At 41.2% G+C, this 20,948-nt stretch overlaps 1 protein-coding gene across 16 annotated transcripts in view; it reads right to left on the bottom strand.

Annotated features, from left to right (window-relative positions):
- Numb (NUMB endocytic adaptor protein) overlaps positions 1-19,529 on the bottom strand; it is a 123,101-nt gene extending 103,572 nt beyond the window's left edge. For 8 of the 16 annotated variants that reach the window (XM_075948577.1, XM_075948586.1, XM_075948584.1 and 5 more), the window contains exon 1: positions 19,432-19,519. The gene's annotated coding sequence lies outside the window, so the exon portion shown is untranslated. The other 8 variants (XM_075948579.1, XM_075948594.1, XM_075948580.1 and 5 more) reach the window with 6 other exon arrangements.
- Positions 19,530-20,948: the final 1,419 nt, after the last annotated feature.

Below are 20,948 nucleotides of genomic sequence, written 5' to 3'. Positions count from 1 at the left end.
TTCATTGTAGAAGAAAAATTCTCGTCCATATGTACCTGAAAACTGTGGCTGTTGTTTCAATTTACTCTTTTGGTGTTTTGGAGGGGCCCACCACACAGCTCCCAGACGAATACACACGGAGAGACTTATTTATAAATGCCCGGCCTTAGCTTGCCTTGTTTCTTGCCAGCTTTATTAACTTAAATTATCCCATCTACCTTCTGCCTCTGGGCTTTTTCCTTTTCTTACTTCTGTAATCCGACTTTCACTCTTACTCCGTGGTTAGCTGGCTGGCCGGCCTCTTCTTTTCTAGCTCCTTGATCTCTCTTGCTTCCCCATCCTTCTTTTTCCCCTTGTATTTATTCTCTCTTCCTGCCAGCCCCACCTACCCTTTCTCTTGCCTCAGTATTGGCTGTTCAGCTCTTTATTAGATCAATCAGGTGTTTTAGGCAAGCAAAGCAACACAGCTTCACAGAGTTAAACAAATGCAGCATAAAAGAATGCAACACATCTTTGCATCATTAAAAGAAATGCTCCACAGCATAAACAAATGTAACACATCTTAAAATAATATTCCACAACAGAAGATGTAACAAAAAATGTGTGATAGCAACCAAATAGGAAAAAAATTCACCTTTAGGAGAATGAATTGAAGTTGACAATACATCGCTCTGAAAAAATGAATTGCAGTAACATATATCAATATAAATTGGAAAACCAGTTTTTGAGATAGTCTCATGTAGCCAAGGCTGGCCTCAAATTTATTATGTCACCAAAGAAGACTTTGAACTCCTGATCCTCCTGCCTCTCCCTTTTGAGTGCTGGCATTATAGGTCTGTACTATTATGGTTTATGTAGTGTTAGGGATTGAACCTAAGGTTTCAAGCATGCTAGGCAAGCATTCTTCCAATAGAGCTACACTTTCAGGCCAATGTAGCTGAATCTTAAAAACACAATACTGACTAAAAGAAAGTAAACAAAAATCTTTGAGTAGATATAATATTGTTTCATGATATAATTTTTTAAAATATTTATTTTACATACAATAGTCTGTCTGTGTGTATGTCTGCATCAGACCTCATTACAGATGGTTGTGAGCCACCATGTGGTTGCTGGGAATTGAACTTAGGACCTTTGGAAGAGCAGGCAATGCTCTTAACCATTAAGCCATCTCTCCAGCCCCCTCCATGATATAATTTTAATATCAGCAAAACTAGAGGCTAGAGAGGTGGCTCGGTGTTTACAAGCATGAACTGCGAAGAGAGCCCACATCCAGTACCCAACACCAACATCTGAGGGTACACAACCATCTGTAACTCCAGCTCCAAGGAGTCTTCTGGCCTCCACAGTCACCTGCACTCAAGTGCACAGGCATACATATAGACACAGACATACATACACTTAAACATAAATCTTTTAAGACAATAAAATTAAATAATATGGTTCTGAAATAAAAGAAAGGGGTTGATAACAAAAATCAAAGCACAATTCTGAATAGTTTAACCTCTAGTGGTTAAGACGAATGGAAATCAAGAGAAATATAGAAAAATGGCACTGTTGTTTCTTAGGCTGGGCAACACACAGGCTCATAGACAGTTTGGAGTTTTATTACATGCTTCATTACTTCTATAAGCAGTGCCATGTTTTTGCGAACATAGAAAACATTTTATAACAAGAAGGAAAAAGAGGAATGGAGGGGAAGGAGAAAAATGGATAGGCACCTATTAATGCAGGAGGACCTCTTATTTCTTTCTAAAAAAGTACCCTGAACTGCCCTGTAACTATAGAAATACAGTTTAGTATATGTTTCTCCTACAAAGGGCACAAAGTCAAAATACTATATAAGCAGAAAATCCATCCATCATCAATTTTCTGAAGTTTTGCTTATTTATTCATTTATTTAGTTTGGTTTTTTGAGACAGGGTTTCTCCACGTACCTGACTGTCCTGGAACTTGCTCAATGGACCAGGTTGGCCTCCAACTCAGAGATCCTCCTGCCTCTGCCTCCTGATTGTTGGAATAGAAGGCATGTGCCACCACCACCTGGATAATGTTTTATTTTTACATGTATTGTGCATGCCCCTGTGTGGGTACATGCATGTCGAGTACAGGCAGCCACAGAGGCCAGAGGCATGGAATGCCCTTGGAGCTGGAGTTACTTGTAGCTATGAGCTACTTGACACGGTGCAGGGAATTGAACTTGGATCCTCTGCAAGAGCAGTATATGCTCTTAACTGCTGAGTCATCTCTCCAGTCCCCTATCCTAAAGATTAATATAAGGTACAATGGCATGCACCTGTGGTCCCCAGGTGCTACAGAGGCTGCAGCAGGAGCCCTGAAAATCATGAGCTTGGGAAGTATGATGAGATACTGCAAAACAACGATCTAATGCCTAATATCGTTTAAGAACAAAAATGGAAAGCAATCTCCACCTCAATAACTTTAATATGTAAGTACTCAGGTATGGCCAACCAGTGTTTGTATTATTAAGGAAATAAATGCTTGTACTTATATATTATCAAATTGCCATGAATATGATAACCAAAATTAAAGAGTGAGACAAATGAGTTGAATGGGACAATCAGAACAAGGCCACTGAGAGTAAGATTTCTTAAGAAGCAAACAAGTCTTGTAAAGCCCAGAACAAAACAAAGTACAGTTTGTCCTCAGGTTACACAGTAGTTGCATTCTTAGAAAATGCAGCGTTATTAAAAACCATGTTTATAAAATTCTCTTTGTGTTTAAACATAAAACAAAATTGAGAACATGATCAAGTGAGTATAAACAGGTTGCTCACCTACAGGAAGGTCTGCAGGCATGTTTTAAAGAGATCAACATAGCTGCATCATACCTTCTGTGAGGTTTCTGGTTCCTTCCTGCTCACTGAACACCAAAGCTGGACCCTAATACCAAAGCTGTAACAATCATTACAGCAGCAAAACTCATACCCTCCAAGGTCTATACCAGCAACACTGTCCCCATTATGAACTAGGCCCATGCCAGACATATAATCCCACCACTTGGGTAATACAGGCAAAAAGATAACAAGTCAAGGCCAGCCTGGGCTACACTGAGAGACCCTGTCAAAACAACAACTATAACAAAAATAAAACAAAAACTAAAGGTCTTGGGAAAACTGAGGTCTCATTGTGGCCTCTAGGCTATGCTTGTTTTCATGATACCATGAACCTAAATATGATAACAAAAATCTTACCTGCTGGATGGTGGTGGCCCACACCTTTAATCCCAGCACTTGGGAGGCAGAGACAGGCAGATCTCTGAGTTTGAGGCCAATCTGGTATACAGAATGAGTTCTAGCATAGCTAAGACCCTGTCTCAAAAACAAAACAAAACAAACAAACAAACAAAAACCACAAAAAAAAAAGAGAAAGAAAGCAGGTTGGGAAAATGGCTCAGTTAGTAAAATGCATGCCGCACTAACATGAGGACCTGATTTCAATGCCTAAGACCTACATAAAAAGCCACGCAAGTTTATAATCTGAGAGCTAGGGAGGTGGCCAGCAGCCTAACATACCTGGTAAACTCCAGATCCTAGTGAGACATCCTGCCCCAAAATACAAGATGGATCAATCTTCCGGAACAGACATCCAAAGTTGATCTCTGACCTTTGTGTATACAACACACACACAGAAAAAAAAGAAAAAATACATCTTATATTGAAAAAGAAGGAAACATTTAAAATGCTGAAAAATAAAGAAAATTTTAGGAATAACCCAGACAAAAGTATCTAATTACCTTTAATAGCTGAGATACTCTGAATCAGAATTCTAATGAATCTTTTAGAGAACCAAATAATTCCTAAAATCTACCATAAATTCTTTTTAAAATCTTAGCAGTTTAAGGGGAAACTGACAAGACACTGGCCTGGGAAGCAGCGCTGCGGCAGAGCACCTGCCCCAGCCCGCATCCATCACACACCCTGAAAAGGTGTCACTGAGGGTGGCAAGGTGGCTCTGGGGGCAAATATACTTGCTGCCAAGCTGCCATCCTGAGTTTGATCCCTGGGACTCAAATGGTGGAGACAACTGACCCCCAATTGTCCTCTGACTTCTACATGTGAAGCATGGCGAGAAAGGGACTGTTTAAAGAGCCTTGTCTGCTGGGGTCCATTGTAGGAGCATAGCCCCAAATAATTATCTATTATTTAACCATGCAAAACTGCTGAAGAAAGTGCGGAGAAGAGGGAGGAGGAGAAAAGGAGGATGGAGAGAGTGAAGACAAAAAGAATCTTCTAAGACCTCAGTTTAATCAAAGTACCTGTACTCTTTTATACACACACACACACACAACCTACTTTAAAAAAATTTTATGTACCCCCAAAGCTACAGAGAAACATTGTCTCAAAAAAAACAACAACAATAAAAATTATGAACATGGGTGCTTTGTCTGCATGTATGCCTGTGCACCTCATGAGTGCCTGGTGCCCAAGGAGACCTAAGAAGTTGTTAGGTCTCCTGGAGTTAAAGAAGAGCAGCCAGTGTTCTAGACTGCTAGGTCATGTCTCTAGCTCCCACAGTGCCTCTGCTCTTGTGCAGTCACTCACCCTCTGACAAACATTTATTTGAAGTTCATTTTTTCTATGAACGAATATATGATATAGGGTAGCATACTGAATTGTTTTTATTTCTCACTAGCAGATCAACTTCACGTTCTAAAAAGTATTATGCTGTTTCTGACTTGATACAAACACCCTCATGGTTCCAAGAACTTATATGCACACAGCAACTTACAGCATAAAACAAAAATAAAGCCAAGGGCCCATTCTGGGTTTGATGTAATAGGAAAAGAGAAATCCTATGTCTTATTATTTCAGCTGAAGAAATAAGCAAGTAGGATAATTTATCAGAAAGCTCAATCATAGACACCTCTTTAAAGGGGATAAAAATACATTCTGCCTTTCCTAAATCACAATACTAGATAATAGTTTAAAAAATTCATCTCTCCTCATTTGAATATACAAAACTCAAAAAGGAACTCTATATAACACAGCCTTAAGTATTCATTTTGTCATTTAAGTTACCAAAGTCCCCAATAGTCAACAGCAAATGCTTAAGTCCAAAATTCAATATGAATTATCCCCGTGGCATGAAACTTTGAAAAGTCATTTACTTGAAATAACTGTGTTCATTTTAAATTATAAATTAGCCTTGCTCTTACAGATCAAGTTAGTAAGTCTAGATTCATATGCAGCAATAAAATATACTTGTTAAGATATTTAGGACTTTGGGAAATGGCTCAGTCACAATAAAGTGTTTGTTGTGCATGTAAGAAGACCTGGGTCTAAATCCCTAGCACCCATGTAAAAAGCAGAGCATGACAGTACATACCAACAATTCTAGCACTGAGGAGGTAAAACAGGAGGGCCCCTGGGGTATGCTGGCCAGCCAGTGTAGCAGAATTAAGATGCTCCATATTCATGAGACCCTGTCTCAAAAATGGAGTAAGGGATGGGACTGGAGAGATAGCTCAGTGGTTAAGAGTACTAGCAGCTCTTCCAGAGGATCCAGGTTCAATTCCCAGCACCCAGTACTCACAACTATCAGTAACTTCAGTTTCAGGAAATTCAACACCTTCGTCTGTCCTCCACCAGCACCAGGCATGCATGTGGTACACAGACATACACAAAATACCCATATGCACAAAAAAAAATTAAAAATGTTTAAATACAGTAGAGAGTAGATAATGAGATACCTAGAATGTACTTCTGGCCTTCGTACATATGCAAACACACACAAACATGTACGCCCCCTTTCTATAATGGTCCCCTGAGCCTCAGGCACAGGAGTTGTGTTGCAGATATGAAAGTTGGGACTGGACTATACAACTCTGCATTTTGATTGGTTTTGTTTTTCTGTAACGCTCTCCATTTATTGCAAGGAGAAATGTCCTTGATGAGGTGTGAAGACTTCGCTTGTCTGTGGATATAGGGACAAATATTTACACTGTAATTACAGATTAGACTGATTTAGTTTTAAAAAAAGTGGCTGTTTCCATCACTAAAAGGAAATACTTAAAAGTTAATGATCTTATTTTCTTATTTTATATTTTTGGAGCTGAAGATTGAACCCAGGTTAAGCTCAGGCTCTATCACTGAATGATCGACAATGCTGAATTCATCAAATATACAAAAAATTCAAAAATCAGTTACTTTCTCCCCATTATGGTAGCAAATATTTTAAATAATATTCATTCAGGGCTGGAGAGATTCCCAGTATTCACATGGCAGCTCACAACTGCCTGCAGCTCCAGTCTCAGGAGACTTGACATCCTCTTCAGTCCTCCACAGGCACTGCATGCACATGGTGCAAAATCCAATGTGCAAACAAAACACCCATACATGTAAAAAATAACAATAATCTTTAAAAAATCATATGGGAAACACTAAATCTCCCATTTAGCAGTGAGAACATAGTTCAGTGACAGAACACTTGCCTAAAATGTACAAGGCCCTGGATTTGATCCCCAGCACTACAAAAAAACCTGTATCTATTATATAACATATATACACACGTAAATATGTATGTGTACTTTTAATAATATATGATAAATATATTCTTAACTCTAATTCAAGAAGAGAGTTCTACAAACAAAGGTTTCCTTCAAAATGCCAAGTAAATCTCACATGTTGAAAGATATTTATTTTTTTTCTTTTCTCGATAGTACTAGAGATCAACTCTTGTGCCTCACAAATACTAGGTCAGTACTCTACCACTGATGAGCTATCTCCTCAGTCCATATTTTACTTAAAAAAAAAAAAACAAAGAAAAAGTTTGCTATTCGTGCCTGTATAGGACGTGTGGGAGCACAAAGGTCAGAGAACAACTTTATGAAGTCAGCTCTCTTTCCACCTTTACATGAGTTCCTGAGATCAAACTAGACAGACTGTCAGGCTTCCAGGGCAAGTGCCATTCTCCACTGTGTCATTTACCAGACCCATTGCTCATATGTTTAGCCCAAGGAAGCCAGAGAGCACATCTGTCCCTGGAACTAGAATTATAGGCAGTTATGAACTGCCTACAGTGGCTGCTGCAGACAGAACTCTGGAAGAACATCAAGCACTTTTTAAAGATTTTTATTTTAATTTATGTGTGTGTCTGCATGATGTGTACATGTGCATGCAGGTCACCACAGAGGCCAGAGGACAATGGACATCCTGGAACTGAGTTAACAGTTGTAAATGCCTAATGTGGGTGCTGGAACCAAACCTGAGCCCTGGGCAACAGCAGCAAGTAATGCTAACCATTGAGTCATCTCTCCAGCCCTGAGTAGCAAACACTCTTTGTAGCAAAGAGTAGCAAAATCTCTTTGGCTCCACTATATTAATTTTTGTGCAGACATGTGTTTTTATTTCTATTGGGTATGTATCTAGTAGTGGTATAGTTGGATTATATGGTAAGGGTTTTGGTTTTGTGTGTGTGTTGGTTGCTCCCTTCTGGAAATATTTATGTGGGCTCCAGGGATAGAACTCAGGTGTCAGGTTTGTGTGGCAAGTGCTTTATCCATTGAGTGGTTTCACAGGTCTAACCCTGTGGAGTTTTAGAAAGCAGTTGCATCATTCACATTCCCACAGGCAATGAGAATAGAAATTTCAATTTCTTTCTTTTGTTTTCTTTTCCTTTTGGTGTTTTTTGTACTTATTTTTGTTTGTTTGTTTTGTTTTTACATTCCAACTGCAGTCCGCCCCCCCCCCCCCCCGAACCCCGGCAATTCACTCCTCAGTTTCTCTTCAGAAAAGTGCAGGCCTCCCATGGGTATTAACCAGCCATGGTATATCAAATTGCAGTGAGACTAGGCACTGCCTCTCCTATTAACCCTAGAAAGGCAACTTGGTGGGAGAAAAGGGTCCCAAAAGTAGGCAACGGACAACCCCTGCTCCCACACGAAACCAAGCTACATGTCTGTAAGATATGTGCAGAGGGCCTTAAGACAGACTCTCATGCTGCCCAGGCTGCCCTTCAACTCTACTATATTGCAGAGGCTGACCGTGAATTCCTTATCCTCCTCCCTCCACCTCCCAAGTCTGGGGACTGCAATTATGCCCCATCACAGACAGTCCGCTGAAGGGCCCAGGTTCTGCACATCCTCACCTGTGTTTGTTACTGTTCTGTCCTCCCTGCCATGTTGGGGATTAAGCCCAGGGCCTCATCCATGCAAGACTACCACTGAATAGTAGTATTTATTTTTTGTTTTACTCTACACTGTAGGTCACACTACACTGCCCAGGCTGAAGTTATTTCCCAGCCTCCCTAGAACTTCGATTACAAGCAGGTGTGTGCCACTATGTGTAAGACCACTCTTACAAATGCTAAGTAGATAGACAGTCTAATATATGCCAAGCAGATTGCATTTCTCTGATGGCTAATAATGTTAATAATTTTTAATGTGTTTATTGGTCTTTTGTATCTTTGAAGAAATGTGTCTATTTGGATTCTATCAATGGATTGATTATCTTTTAAAAGTGAATTGTCTTTTCATTGTTATGAGTTATAAAACCACAGAGAAACCCTGTCTCGAAAAACCAAAAAAAAAAATTAAAATTTCTTTATATGTTATGGATATAAGTCTCTTACCAGACACAATTTGCAAATCTTTTCTACCATCTATAGAGAATTTTCTATACATTTGCTATATTACATATTCTCATAACACATCTCTATATATATTTTCATATTTTCTACCATTTATGACCTATTTTGAGGTAATTTTTGTGTATAGGTAGGACAGGGTCCCAGTGCAACTTTTTATGTATGTTTATCTAATTGCCCCAGACCCTGGAATGCTGAGACAGGAAAAGTGCTACAGAGTTCAAGGGCAGCCTGGACTAAACATTAAGTACCAGACCAGCAGGGCCACAGAGCAAAACTCTATTTAAAACAAGCAAATAAATAAAACCATTTACTTATGAAATCATGCAATAAAAGCAATGACATTAATAAAGTCATTAATATAATGTTGAGCTTTTTTTCTGAAAAGAGAGCTAATATTTCCTTCCCATTGTTATCAAAAACTTATTTATTTGGAAGAAGATCTGGTTATAAGTTAGAGTCAGTCTCTAACTACACAATAAAATACTGGCCTAATTTGCCTTGAATTTTATAGTCCAAGTCAACAAAAGTGCCAAAACCACAAGACAACAGTTAAGTGCTTTAAAATGTAAGTTTTCTTTTTTAAAGATTTCATTTTTAGTTGTGTACATGTGTTTGTCATCTATGAATGTTTATATATGAGTGCAGCATCCATAGAGGCCAAAAGAAAGCTGGATCCCCTAGAGCTAGAGTTACAGGAGGTAATGAGCTGCCTGACATAGGGACCGAACTCTGGTCCTCCACAAAAGCAGTGTGTGTTCTTAACTACTATCCATCTCCAGCTTCATATGTAAAATGCTAAAGTCCACTTTTTCCTAACTGCCAAATAGTATATAATTACATTATCTGGGATACTAGCCCACCTTACAAAGAGAAGTCTGCAAGTCTAAAGTTGTTTTGATTATAACAACTTACCAATATCATGTATTCAATGCTTACTTACCACAAACAAGGCAATTACAAAATGCCTCTCCTTTATTTATCAACAAAAATTTAGTAATAAGTATAGAACAGATACTCTGTTCTATCAATTTTATAGACAGAAAAAAAACTGAGTTTGGGAGTTAATAAACTACCCAATCCATAAATTAATAAGATAAAGAGCATTTGTTTATACAGTTATAAAACTTGGATTTTGCCCATTTTATCGTGTTTCATCTAAACACAAGTCACATCTTTTCAAGTTTTACTATATGGCAGACACAGATAAGCCTCCATAATAACCAGGCTAATCTGTGGCTCTGTAAAATTCCAGATTTGATTTTTTGTTTTAAGAAGGGAACAGGGGGATTTATCTTAATTAAGGAATACCAAAAACTACAATGTGTTCTGGATGAATTCATTGCTCACTGGCTCATATGTTAAACTGTTGGTAGCCAGATGGTGGCACTGTTTTTGGAGATTGTTCCACTTTTAGGAGGTCCAGCCTAGCTGGATGATATATGTTCCTAGGGGTAGGTTTAGCCTCATTTCCAGGCCAAGTTCTCTCTCTATTCCTGGTCTGCCTAGATGCAACAAGTCATGCCAAAAGCACCCATCACCATGGACAGAGCCCTAGCAGCCATGCTTTCCCTGACAAGATGGACTGCATTCCCACTAAACCATGACTCAAAAATGAATCTCTCCTACCTTAGTTTTCCAGAGTGACAAAGGTTAACTAACACAGAAATTGGTACCAGGAATGGGGCTGTTGCTGTAATAAGCCTGACTGTGCGGTTCATGGGTCTTTGAAACTAACTTGTGGAAAGAATGTGGAAAAGAGTTCAAATCAGCGAGCCAAGAAGTCTTGAAATGCTGTCAACAGAGCTTAACAGGTTCTATTGTATGGAAAAACAGAATGTCATTGGATATGCAGACAATAGAGACTCATGAAATTTTGAGGGAGAAAAAGATAAAAGGAATTGAGCTACAGGTCCAATTCACTTTACATTCTGGAAAAAATCTGGCTATATTCTATATCCTGATTAATTTGAGTGAGATTGAATTCAAAATGTATTAATCGTTTGGCAGAGAAAATTTCAGCACAGCATAGCATATAGGCTGTGGCATGTTTATTGCTGGTTGCCTTCAACTAGGTTTTCAGTGAAACTAAGCCAAAATGGAGCAGAAAGACATGAAAAAGTATTTAGTCTGACAAGGAGAAAAGCACAAGAACATTTATGGCTGCATACGAGGTGAATATGGACAAATGTCCATTATCAGTTATTAAACTGATCATACTGAGGAAAAAGAATTCTTTTCAGTACGCTTTGCAAGAGCCCACCCACAGGAAGCTCTGAGGTATAACAGTGGAAACTCCTTTGGAAAATCTTCAGTTAAGAAGAGTGCCTGGAAAGGGGGAGGGAGTGTTTGAACAGAGTGCAAGAGCAGTGTTGCCCTGATCCAACAGGGCCACTTAGGACTCATCCACCCAGGTACTCGGAAACTACTACAACTATGACATGTGGAAACCAAGCTACACGCTGAGCTGGCAACAGAATCTGGCACCATCCAGGTGGTGCTGATTTTGGAGGCATGCTTGTACTAAGGTTCCAGGAGGGAGGGGCACAATGAGGCCAGGCAATATGTAAATAGAGAAGGCTCTCTCTTCCAGGCCCTGAAAAGGTGATATGTGACACTTTGAGGGTGAAGCCTAAATTGCAATGGAAACCTAGTATTTAGGAGTTACAAGGAAAGCTACAGGTGTTGTGGGTATCTGTACTGTGTGAAGATGCACTGCTATGACTGGTATAATAAATAGCTGAATGGAGCCGGGCGGTGGTGGCGCACGCCTGTAATCCCAGCACTTGGGAGGCAGAGACTGGCGGATCTCTGTGAGTTCGAGACCAGCCTGGTCTACCAAGGGAGTTCCAGGACAGGCTCCAAAGCCACAGAGAAACCCTGTCTCAGAAAACCAAAAAAATAAATAAATAAATAGCTGAATGGCCAATAGCTAGCAGGAGGTATAGTAGAACTTCTGGGAAAAGAAAGCTCTGGGAAGAAGAAAGGAGATGCCAGGAGACAGAGAGGAAACAGGAGGTGCCAGATGGAAGAGAGGTTAACACAACGTGGCAAAATGTAAATTAATACAAATGGGTTAATTTAAGTTATAAGAACTAGTTAGGAACAAGAGTAAGCTATAGGATATGTTTTCATAATTAATTATAATTAGTCTCTGTCATTATTTGGGAGATGACTGCCCAAAGGAAAATCTGACTACATACAGGTACTGAGAAGAGCCAGCTCTAGAGAAAGGCCACATGTACTACAGGTGACAGAACTAAGGGCAGAGCTCCAATCCAATGGAGTACACAATTCCAAACCCAGAAGCCAGATATAAAGTTACAGGATTTGTAGTTTGCCCTGATGAGTTTTAGTCTTACTTCAGTCAATTTCTTCATGCTAACTTCATTCCTCCACTGTGCAATGGAAGTATGCAACCTATTTTTATTCTGTAGGTGCTCACAGTTAAGAGTTTGCCTTAAGTATCAGAAGGGACTGTAGGGGGTGTGGGAAGTCCTTCTGTATATGTGTTACTTTTATTAAATAAAGAAGCTGCTTTGGCCTGTGATAGAATAGAGCTAGGCAGGAAAACTAAATAGAAAGCTAGGAAAAAGAAGGTGGAGTCAAGGGGACACCATGTGGCCACCACAGGAGACAGATGCACCAGAATCTTGCCGGTAAGCCACAGCCACATGGTAATACATAGATTAAAAGAAATGAGTTACTTTAAGATATAAGAGCTAGCTAGAAAGCTGTATAAACTATTGGCCAAACAGTATTGCAAATAATACAGTTTCTGTGTAGTTATTTCGAGTCTGAGAGGCCGGAAACAAACGAGCAGCCTCTGACAACAGATGAATGGATTATGGATATTTGTCTTTGTTTAGAGTGTTGGTTACAATTTGTTATGGATAATGATCAGGAAAAAAGTTAAACAAAGGAGATTAGACTCAGAGTTCTTACTTTAAAAAGTGATGTGGGACAATGGTCTTGTACCCTATAAAGATTTGTCACTTGTGTTGGTTTAATAAAATGCTGATTGGCCAGTGGTGTGGGAGGTCCTTCTGTCTATGTGTTGCTTTTATTGGCTAATGAATAAAGAAACTGCTTTGAGCCTATGGTAGGGAAGAACAAAACTAGGTGGGAAAAGCTAGGCTGTATGCTGGGAGAAAGAAGGGCAGAGTCAGAGAGACACTGGAACTTTACCCAGTAAATCACTGCCATGTGGCAATACAAGATTAATGGAAATGGGTTAAATTAAGATGTAAGAGTTAGCCAATAAGAAGTTAGAGCTAATGGGCCAAGTAGTGATTTAAATAATATGGTTTCTGTGTGATTATTTCGAGGCCAAGCAGCCAGGACCAACAAGCAGCCTCCCTCCTTACAACAAACCAGTAGCCAGTCAGGAAATATAGGTGAGACGACCAGAATAGGAGAATTCTGGGAAGAGAAAGGCTCAGTCTGCTGTCATCACCCAAACACAGAGGGCGCAAGATGAGAATGCTTCACTGATAAAAGGTACCAAGTAACGTGGCTAACACAGACAAGAATTATGGGTTAAAGATATAAGAGTTAATAAGAAGCCTGAGCTAATAGGCCAACCAGTTTATAATTAAATATAAGCCTCTGTGTGTTTCTTTGGAACTGAATGGCTGTGGTACCAGGCAGGACAGACACCTCTGTCAAAATATGGGCTTTGGACTTTAGTAACTGTTGATACTATCACAATTATGTAGACTCTTAAGGTTGAACTAAATGTACTTCATATTATAAGATAGTACCTGAGTCTATAAGGAACAAGGATTAAAAAAAAACGTTGCAGTTTGGATGTAAAATGTCCCTGAGGCTCTATGCTTCAACACTTGGCATCCAAGCAATGCTATTTGGGGTACATTGTAGAACCTTTAGGAAGTGGGGCCTTGTTGAGGGAAATGGGTCACTAGGCAGTAGGTCTTGAGGACTATACAGGTTAACCCCAGTTCCAGTCCAAGCTCTCTGCTTCACAATCTGACAAGATATAACAAGTTACAACACAGGTTCCTTCTGCTATAGAAGGAGCCCCAGCCACCATGCCATCCCTGCCATGATGAACTATATCTCCCTTTAAGCTATAAACTACAAATGAACCCCTCCTCCCTTCAGTTCCTTCTTTCTGGGAATTTGTCACAGTGGTGAGGAAAGTTAAGTAATATAGTCTTTTTTTTTAGGGGGGGGGGGGGTTCCTGACAGCAAGTTTCCTGGCTCTTGCTTTGTAGACCAGGTTGGCCTCTGCCTGCCTCTGCCTCCCAAGTGCTGGGCATAAAGGTGTGCAACAGTATCTCCAGACTTTAACACATTCTTATACTAAAGAGCAATAATGCTGGTGGTGGGGGTGCTAGAGAGGTGACTCCACATTGAAGAGCACTTGTTCTTCCAGAAATCCTAAGTTCAATTCCCAGCACCCACACAGTGGCTCAGACCATCTGTAATTCCAGTTCCAAGGGATCTGATGTCCTCTTCTGACCTCTGAGGGTACCAGACATACACAGTGCCCATATTATATAAACAAAACACTCATACATATAAAAAATGAAAATATTAGTAGTAAAGCCGGGTGGTAGTAGTGCATGCCTTTAATCCCAGCACTCAGAGAGGCAGAGGCAGGTGGATCTCTGTGAGTTCAAGTTCAGCCTGGTCTACAGAGAGAGTTCCAGGACAGGCTCCAAAGCTACAGAGAAACCCTATCTTGAAAAACAAAAAGAATAAATAAATAACGTTTAAAAAATTTAAGATGCCCAGGAATCATCCTAAGTACTTTTAGGGCTAGAACTAAAACTCAGTGTTTAACGTTTGCCTTGCACATACAAAGCCATGAGTTTAACTTCCAGCACCTTAAAAAATAATTAACAAAAATAAGGAAAAGAAATAAAAGCATAAGGTAGCAACAAACAAGTGAAGAGAGGTGTAGGGTACAGCTCAATAGTAGAATATTTGCTTAGTGTATGTGAGGCCCTGGTTTTGATCTCCAGTACTTCAAAAACAAAACAGAAACAATGAAATGTCTTGTCCAGTAAGAAACTTGTTGCCATGTCTGCACACAAATACACAATTTAAAAATATAACAAAAAATGTAAAGAGACTAAGCTTTTGGTGGAGAGAAAGGGGAAGTCATTGAATATTAATGGCTAACACAAAAGTTCCTTGGCTAATCCTGAGATTTCTTATAAATCCACATGGCTGAGGTAAGGCTGTATCAGTGCTGCCTAGCATACTCAAGGCTCTGGGTTACATCACCAGCACTAAGAGATAAGGGAAGCAATAAATCTAGACGGCCCTTCCCAGGGTCTCATTGTCCAGGCCTCCAAACCTTAGTCTATTTACTTGCACCCTAGCATTATTTCCCGAGTGGAAGAAAACAAAAGAGTTCCGGGAAGCAGCAGAAACCAGAGAGCACTAAGAATGAGTCCATGCAGAAAGCTGCAAATAGGATCGCCCCCCCTTTACATATGTCACCCCAGGAAAACTGCCAACGCTTGCTCCTCTCGCCACACTTCCTGCAGATCCTCCAGACTCTTCCTTGAGCATGCCAGGATTCTCATTCTCCCTTAATTTCAGCTCTCCTTTTCCATCAAGATTTCAAAGTGCACAGTTTATACAAACTATATACAAAATCCCTCTCCCCTGGGTCTTACTTCTGAATATATATCCTAAAACCTTAATCACTAAAACCTAGTGATTAAATTCAAAATATGCTACAAAATCAAAATTTCTAACAATAAACTTTAAAAAGCTTCTCAAGTACTTTATTGACTAAATACTTTTCAAAAAGTTGGTAAATTTACTACAGAATCTTTTCTGATAGAGGGAGCTTGTGCTTTTACAAACTTGATTCTCAGGCACCAACATTTACAAGGATTTGTGGCATGAGCAGCTGAGACAAGGAGGCAGAAAAGGTGGAACAGAAGCTATTATAACGGAGGGAGAGACCTACCTGAAATAGAAAATCAAATAATTAACTACTACTAATTAAAACTACATTTAAAAATCACTTGTCTAAATAAGCCTTGATAAGCGAAAGTGAGTCTCTTTCTTTGGGATTTAGAATCTATCATTTATTCAATAAATGTATTCAATGAATTTCACTGTAAAATGAGTTGAACAATCAAAGCTATTCCTAGATAAGTATGACTAAATTATGGGTGAATAATACATTAACTGATTAAAGTCCAGTTATTAAAGCAAGTAATCTAAGTGCTCAACGTCCAACATTAAAAGAACTTTTGCATTTTTTCCACACTTAAGACTTTAATTTTCCCATCAGTTAGTATAGCTCTACACAAACATACAAAGACTTAAAGAACAATCACACTAGTGGTAGGAATACTGCATTTAAGTCAATGTAAAAAACTGAATATTTTTGGAAGTTTGTCCACACCACCCCAACCCCCAAATAGTAAATTTATTTTGTGAAGAGACTATTTTTGAAATCAAACATAAAATGGTTGTTTTCTGGCCTTCTATTTAGAATTTTTTTGTAATTTTAGTTTGGAACCATCTGAAATAGAATTTAAAAGGGGGGGGGGGGAACTAAAAAAATATTGATGCAAAGCTGCAGCAATATTTCTTCACAATTTCATAAAACATTAATGAAAGGTTACATAATCCCCTGGATTAAAGATTTTTAAAGGGAACTGCAAGGATCACCTTTTTCAGTTTTCAAACTGCCTTCTTTATTCTTATAGCCATCAAAACAGAACTAAAGCAATTCCATCTAGTTTGAAAATAAGTCATCTAGCTTTCAATTTTGCTTTGTTTTTGTTGTTATTATTGTTGTTGTTTGAGAAAATGGCTCGCCAGGTGAGGTGGTACATGCCTTCAATCTCAGTACTCAGGAGGCAGAGGCAGGTGAGTTCTTGAATTCCAGGTTAGCCTGGTCTACAGAGCCAGTTCCAGAACAGGCAGGGCTACACAGAGAAACCCTGTTTCAAAAAACAAACAAAAAAGAAAAGAAAGAGAGAAGGGTTTGCTATGTGACCCAGGCCAGCCTTCCACTAACATCAATTCCCCTGCTTCATCCTCCCAAGTGTCTGAATTATAATTGTGCACCATCATGCCTGGCAGCTGTCTGGTTTTCTAGAGGAAAAACTAACCCAAGAGTAGCACAAAACACTCACACTTATTACAGCTTTAAATGCTTACTGCAAATTACATTTAGGTTCCTCAAGCAAGTTAGGCTTACAAAGTACAATGAACCTAGTTCACTCGGGGAAATTAAAACCCACCAAGACAAAAGCTCCTTTACAGCAAACAAGTACCGCAGTGGTTAAGCTTCTACCCAATCCGTGCTCCTTCTCTTTCCCCACCCCACCTCCACCTTGGTTTTTGAAGACTGATCTCATTCTCAGGCCCAATCTGGCCACTATCTTCTAGCAATCCTCCTGTCTCAGAGGTGCTGAGATTAGTCTCTAAAAATAAGCTATCTTTTCATTTTCTCTCTTGAAATGTTTATTTTGTGTTTGTTTATCATACATGAAATATCCTAATTCGATTTAGAGTTAGTTGCTTGATGTTAGTATGTGTCTGTACATGTGTCTTTTACAGTACAACGGTTAAAGAAAGAAACACTGGTAAATATGATGCCATCTGAGAAACAGCAGTCTCTGTGCCTTGACTTCCTCTTAAGTACTCATGCCAAAGGCTCTCAACATCCAAGAGTTCCACAGAATCAGAAGCACAATACAATATACAAGATCAAACTGACTATCACCACTGGAGAACTACCACAAAACAAAACAAAGATAAATAACTTAGTCCCTTATTGTTGAAGGGTTGCTTCTACCACACTGCATAATGCCAATCAGTTTGTCAAACTTCTCTGAAGTTTGTAAGAAATGTAAGAAATATATTTTACATTGTGACCTAAAACATATGGGTACAAGAAGCTTCCCTAAAGAATATTTTTCTTCACCAAATGCAAGACTAGTGTATCCTGTCTTACTTTCAATGCTAGTGGTACAGTAATGGTACAATAAATTACTAAGTAATCATAATCCAATTTTAAAAAGAAACTAAAAAAATATTCTGGGATTGGAGCAGTAGCACTCAGTGACAGAGCCCATGCCTATTAAGTGTGAGGTAGAGTATCATTCACAGTACTGGGGGGATACCCGTTGTAATAAGATATTCTCTCAATCCCCCCCCCTCATAATTTGCTTCTATTATCCCTTCAGCAAGACGGGCAGATACCCGGTATTTTAAGGTTACTGATTACTACTGTTTTTCATTAAAGCAAGGTGTTCTCAGAGTATGATCCCTTGAAGAACATAAAGCATCTCTTTAGATAACTACAAATTCTTGGACCCCACCCTAGGTCTACTGAATCAGAAGCCTAAGGTGGAGCAAACTAAACAGTACTAAGCCAGAATGCAACTGCGTTTAAAATCTCAGATCTTTCTGTGTAACAATCCAATCCTGAGTTCTGCACCAGTCACTATTCCAAAAGTTCTACAAATACCTAAACTGTTTTGAAATGCCTATGATCCCAGCACTCAGGAGACAGAGGCAGAGTCTGAGTTCAAGGCTCCCATGGACTAAATAAAAAACAGCCATGGCTGCAGAATGAGACCCCTATCTCAAAAATGAATGAATGAATAAATAAATAAACAAATACGATTTAAACCCCATGAAAACTGTTAGTATTGCCAGGTGAATGATGGCCCAAAGAATTTTTATTTTCAGTTTAGCAGGGCATGCCTATCCAGTTCCCTGAATAGCCTCTTTCTGATCAAGTCACAGGTTCATTCCTTTAGCTCAGCTACTCCTCCCCTTTTCCTCTCAAATTCCCCATTCTGTTGATGTCCTTATTTTCCAGTATTTTCACTGTCATTCTAAAAGTAACTTCTAAAAGCCCTCGCCTCCAAGACACTTTAACCTTGCTTTTAAGGGCAGCGTGGCTGGTCCTGCTTGGCATATTAGTAGAATTAATTTCTCCTCTTTTCGGAAGCCCTCTCTAGCACCATTATTAATCAGCTGTCCTGGCCAGCTTCCACAAGACCACTCACCCACGGCCGGGCAAGTTTCCCCAGATCTAACTAACTCCCTTCCTCCAGGGAAATTACTCTTCCCCTCTTACCTCCATCCCCTTTTGCTTAGGAGAACTTCCACTTTCCCGCTGAACCCTTACCCTAGTCTCAGATCCCAACTCCTAACGCTCGAAGCCTTCACTCTGAGGGGCTTCAGTCCCTACTCCAGTCCCAGATCCGCTGTGGGGGGCAGGGCGCGGCGGTCCCACCCCGAGCAGTTAGTTCAAGGTCTCCACCCCGCAGACCCTTCCTCCTCCGACCGCTGCTGCCCTTCTCGGGGATGGGGGGGGAGGGTCGCACCCCACTCGGTGCCTTTCCTCCGCTCCGTGTCACCCCGGACCCCGGCCTCCCTGGGTCTCCCCACCTCCCACCTCTCTCCGACAGGGGCCACTCCCAGTTCTCTCGGTCCCCACGACTCCCAGCACACCGAGAAGCCCCGGGAGCCCCTCGTCTCTCCGGCCCCAGGGCCGCTCGCTCCGGGTCGCCCCCGCTCGCACACCCCAGGCGCTCGGTCTCTTCGGGAAGCCGCGCACACGCCGGCCTCCCGTCACTGACCTACGGACCGAGCCGCTGGTTTGCCCAGGGGACCTCCCGGCCTGGCCCGCCGGGGTCCCGCACCAACCTACCTTCCCGACGGTCAACTCCGTCGGCAGGAAACCGGTCGCTCTCCCGCGGCGCCGCGCCCGGCCCCGACGCGACCCGGCCCGCAGCCCCGGCCCGCGGCCTCCGCCTTCGGAACGCAAAGCTAGAGTTTCCGGCCCGCCACCGCCTCCGCACCTCAGGCCCGCCTCGTCCGCACTCACCTGCCGCTGGCCCTGCACAACTCCAGCGCCTCACACTCTACCTCCGCCGCCAGTAGCCACTAAGCGCCACCACCTCCCCCATGACAACAGGCCCGCCCCATACCACGCTTCCAACTTATCCATTGGATGGAGGGGCGGCGGCTCTCTGCTACGATTGGTTGGTAATTCCTGCCCGTCATCGTGTCTGTACCGCCCCTTTTCCTGGACGGGGTCTTCGCCCCCGCCCGGACCTGGACCGGCCTAGATCAAGCTTTAGTTGTAATTGGTTGATGATTGGGCAGTTCGGAGTTATGATAGGCTACTGCCAGTGTCTGTTAGCTTAACTGACAAGGGGTGTGATGGCCGCGGTTGGTTCAAGCCCTGTGCACAGTTTGGTTGCGCAGTAGAAAGCGAAGAAGGGGCAGACGCTCACGTCCGAGGTTACCGGGAAGGGTTAACTCTTTGTTGTGGGGCTGGCGCTGTAAACTCTTCCTTCTCCTGTTCTCTTCCTACAAGGGGAAGCACCTCTGCCAGCTTACGGTGGTAGCGTTTGCAAAACACCGACTTCAGAGGTTGTGTTTAAGAACGGTCTAATTCCTCAGCAGAAAGGTATCTCATAGATGAAAAATTGACTCGTGTTTTCTTGAAGTTTCCTTGAAGTTCTTTCCGGTAGTCTCCAAGCTTCAGGTTAGGGCAAAGCGCGGCCCTTTCTGAAGCAGCAGTCCGCTTCCATTGCGATTATAAATACCGTCCAGAAAGCGAACTGTCTGTCATAGTGAGAGTTCTTCAGCTTCCAGACCCACTCTCCTGGGTCTGCCAAGTGACCAAACAAACGATCAGCAAGTTTTGAATAAACGTGCAGCGACTTACCCTTATGGTGCTTTGGAAACGAGAATTTCGCCCTCCACCCCTTCCTTACAGTATTTGACTTTTAAGTTCAGCAATTCTTAAATAGCATTACTAGCTGTCTGGCAGATACTAACGTCCGCCCCCCCCCCCCAAATCTCTCTCTCTCTCTCTCTCTCTCTCTCTCTCTCTCTCTCTCTCTCTCTCTCTCTCTCTCTCTCTCTCCCTCCCTCCCTCCCTCCCTTCCTTCTGTCCCTTAGTTCCTTCCTCCTACCGCCTTCTCTCGCTGTCCTATTCCTAAGGCTGATATTAACGTTTACCCCCTCCCTCCTTCCTCCTCTTGCTCCTTTCCCTCCCTCTCTACCTCTCCTATTCCTAGCAGTCTAAATTAGAACCATTGAATGAATCGCAGAGTTTTTTAATTCCCCTCACTTGGTACAATACATGAGAATAAATGATTGCATTTCTTATTCATCTGAGTACAAATCCCAGTAGGCATTTTTGAGAAATCTGGTGTTGCTATAAAAACTCTCTGCTCCTAGAAATACATTCATCATTAGCTTTCTCTGCTTTTCTTTTTCATTCCTACCGCTTTTCCGGCTCCTAAATAAGAAAATGCTGGCCTGATTACTCTTTCAGTTTCTAAGTCAAATTTAAATATACCTTCTCTACAACTTCACCTGGAATATGCA

Source organism: Microtus pennsylvanicus, chromosome 14 (genome assembly GCF_037038515.1).
Source record: "Microtus pennsylvanicus isolate mMicPen1 chromosome 14, mMicPen1.hap1, whole genome shotgun sequence".
Lineage (NCBI taxonomy): Eukaryota > Metazoa > Chordata > Mammalia > Rodentia > Cricetidae > Microtus > Microtus pennsylvanicus.
This window is presented reverse-complemented; position numbering and strand designations above follow the sequence as displayed.